Here is a 3,578-nt window from a genome sequence, read left to right on the forward strand (position 1 = left end):
GAATCAAGGAAAAGTTTTTTTAAATAATGACCATTTACCTTTGCATATTATCTTTGTCATTGGAGCGTGATGACACCATACGACGAAGGGAAGATGACTCGTGATGGTCCTTCCCTTTTACTTGAAGTTTTCCTTATTCGGCTAGCCTTGCATCTTGAGCTGTTCATGAGCTTCTTGTTTCCTAGATTGCATCCTTTCTTTCTCATCCTTTTGTTATGCTTTCTTTTTGCCCTTTGATCTTTGACATTTTGTTGGACCTTCCGTCTCACCCATTCATTGTTTTATACCTTAGATCTTGATTTTGCTTCCATAAATGATCTCCTGTTGGTGAGGACTTTTGGGTCTATTGATTTGCTTGTCCACTTCCTATGAGTGAGTGCTTTGATTATAGATCGTGTTTTATGACACTCATCTTCTTCCTATTTGTCCCATATAGTTCTTTCATCCATGTTGAACAAGTTGTGTCTTCTTTGCGCAAAGTTATTTGAGTTCATGTGCCTTGCTTCATCTCTGATTTGAATTTATCTCGTGACTTACCCAAACTGAATTGAGAGTTTCCTGCAGGGGTTAGTCCAATAAAATATCAAGTATCTACTAAAGCACATTCTTGGCTCAAAAATTAAACTAGACACCATGTCTAATTTAATCTAGGAAAGCATTTTAACATAAGCACCACGTTTAATTTAAAAAGCCTTTGAAAGTAAGATCAGCACCCCTAAACTAAGCACCATGCTTAATTTAAAAGATGTATGAACATACTTCAAACCTTAATCATACTGTAGTAAACAAAGGTAGCATGAAAAGCGTTATAGAGATTTATTCAAATAGAGATGAAAGAGCATAATTGTTATTTAGTAAATGGAGCATGGCTTAAAGGTAGAGACAACCAAAATTAGCAACATGGCATAGGATTTTCAGAGAAGTTCATCCCTCATACTTGAATTTTGCAAATGCAAAATCAAGTTTGGATGGATGTGATTAAATGTTGCATGATAATTGGTGGGACACACCTTGCGTCATCATCCTTCATCCATTTTGCTTCAAACCTAAAATAGTTAGTGACAAAAATACCCAAAGGGGTATTTTCACAATTATATTTCTATACTCATTTCACAAAGGCATTTCAGCAAAATATAAAAACTCATTATTTCATGAAAGTGCTTATTTTTGGACAGAAGCTCGTCCTTGGAAAACTTTTAAATTATGTTTCTAATTGGTGAAGTGGTTTCCCCTCCAACACCAACCTTTGGGTGCCTATCTCAAGTTTCCTGCCAACGAGATTTGTAATATTTATGATAAACATATGCATCTACAATCACCCTTTCAAAGTCTTATAAACAGGGAGTATGAGGGGTTGAAGATCTGTGTGTGGCAAAGTTGGAGAGAATTGATTCAGGAGATTTCTCATGTGAGCATGGATTTGATGAGGTGTTCATGAAATAACTTACATGCTTATCGATGTCACCTTCCTTTTTAAGCTCCAAGGTTGTTTCTTCATGAATGTCTATAGGCGAAAACATTGTCTCCATTATTCCATGCCTATGACATTCATTGGTCATTTTATTGTCTAAGATTTTCCTTGGATTGGTGACTCTCGGGTTGATCTTGTCCAATGCCTCGTCCATCCATTTAATGGCAACGACACATAAGTTCTTAATATCCTCCAGCCATTGTTGTTGCTCTTCTTGATCTTCCTTGTGGCCTTCATGACTCTTATGCTTTGGGTGTCTTGGTGGATTTCTAGGATCATCATGAGTTTTAGGAGAAAGAGCATAAGAGGAATCAAATTTCCGTCACGGATCACCAAAAAACCGTGACTATACAGCATCTATGATGCTTTCAGATACCGTCATGGATTGACTCTCGTGACGGTTTACCCAAAACCATCACGGATTAATGCAATCGATGACAGTTTTAAACCGTCATGGTATAGCCCGAAGCCTAGTTAGCCCAGCCCAAACCCATTTCCGGTGACGAAAAATAACCATCACGGATTATACAGCCACCTCATCATTACACTAACATGGATGCTGATGTGGACATTGAGCCAGCAATGACGTGGACAATGACATCATCGCTGACGTGGATACTGACGTCAGTGCTGACATGGACACTAACATGGATGCTGACATCATTCTAGATGATTTTTCATCCAGTAACACGCATCACATGCAATAAATCAAGTTTTCATCCAGTAATAAAATACAAAGTCTCACATTTTCAACCAACAATAGATCACATAAATATTTTCATCCAACAGATCAAATTACAAGAATTGGTTCACATAATATATAACATTTATGTCTGCATTAGTGTTCGCTTGAGAGCTTGAGCTAGAGGCAGCAGCTGCTGAACACCCCAATTGTCCATCCTCCAAACTGCACTATAATTCCATTTGATTTGTCACCCTACAGCAAAACACAGCACAAATGTAAATACATAGGTCACTTCCATTTGATCTGTCACATACATGAAAACATAGCATTTATTCAGAGCTACGACAATCGTATTTATTCGCTAGAACAACAGAAGGCGCATAGTAAAGTAATGCAAAATACAAACCCATTTCAATTCAGACATGGGCACAGACAATGAACAAACTCATAGAGTCATGGACAAAGCCAGCATGCCTAACAGTTAGAAAACTTTACGAGTTTGCAGTTACAGCTCAATGTCATTCAGGTTGATTAGACCAAGTACTGCATGCAGCAGGAGTCATGGATTTCCTATAAATGAGCCAACAAAAAAAAAGGGCTTCAGCACCATAGTCTGCATCACGTGAATCTCATAAAGCAAATCGCTATGACAGAAAAAAAGGACGTTTTATCATTAAGGGACCAGAAAGAATCCTACTCCAGTGGATTCAACATTCATGCAAGCATGTGGTCACATATAATACGGCGTTCATCTGATGAAGTACTGACCAGAATATAATTTTTTAATCCAACGAATGGAGTGGAGAGTGGGTGCTTACGGGGAAATGGCTGCAAAGACGGGCTAGCACTCGACGGTGGCGGGCACAAAGGGGCGCCTGCTCTTGCAGTCGCCGTCGACGTAGTGGCTATAGGCCTAGACACCGCCGGACGAGACGTGGATCTCCCCGTGCTCGCACCGCCCCTGCTAGAACAAAGCCCAACTGAGGGCGACGGATCTGAGCTTCTTCACCATGGATCTCGTCGCCCCGGGAACAGCTGACGCCCACGCCACGAGCATCGGCGGCGCCCGTCCTCCGCAGCCGGCCAGAGCCCGCCGACGAGGCCACTCCGCTAACGCGCCGCACAACGTCCGGCGGCTCCCCGGCCACCTCCGCCCCACGCCATCGCCTCACCGGTCACTTCCCCCGCAGTTGCGACTCCGCCCCGCGCCGGCACCTCCCCGGCCACCTCCACACTAAGCCGCGACTCCGCCCAACGCCGGACGGGCAAACGAAGGGCACGGAGGGGTCCTCCACTGGGACGCACGAGAGGTGCGGCACGACACGGAGACTACGCGGGCGGTGCAGGGCGCGGTGGGGCTGAGCGGCGCAACGGCCGGGTCCAAGCAGGAAGTGACGGCGGCGGGTTCATGGATTTGGGGAA

General features: G+C 43.3%; 1 long non-coding RNA gene across 1 annotated transcript; it reads right to left on the minus strand.

Annotated features, from left to right (window-relative positions):
- Positions 1-2,170: 2,170 nt before the first annotated feature.
- LOC136550475 (uncharacterized) lies at positions 2,171-3,578 on the minus strand. Its single transcript, XR_010782307.1, has 2 exons — positions 2,975-3,578; positions 2,171-2,408 (listed from the first exon to the last, which is right to left on the minus strand). It is a non-coding gene; the product is annotated as an uncharacterized lncRNA (long non-coding RNA).

Source organism: Miscanthus floridulus, chromosome 4 (genome assembly GCF_019320115.1).
Source record: "Miscanthus floridulus cultivar M001 chromosome 4, ASM1932011v1, whole genome shotgun sequence".
In the NCBI taxonomy this organism is placed as follows: domain Eukaryota; kingdom Viridiplantae; phylum Streptophyta; class Magnoliopsida; order Poales; family Poaceae; genus Miscanthus; species Miscanthus floridulus.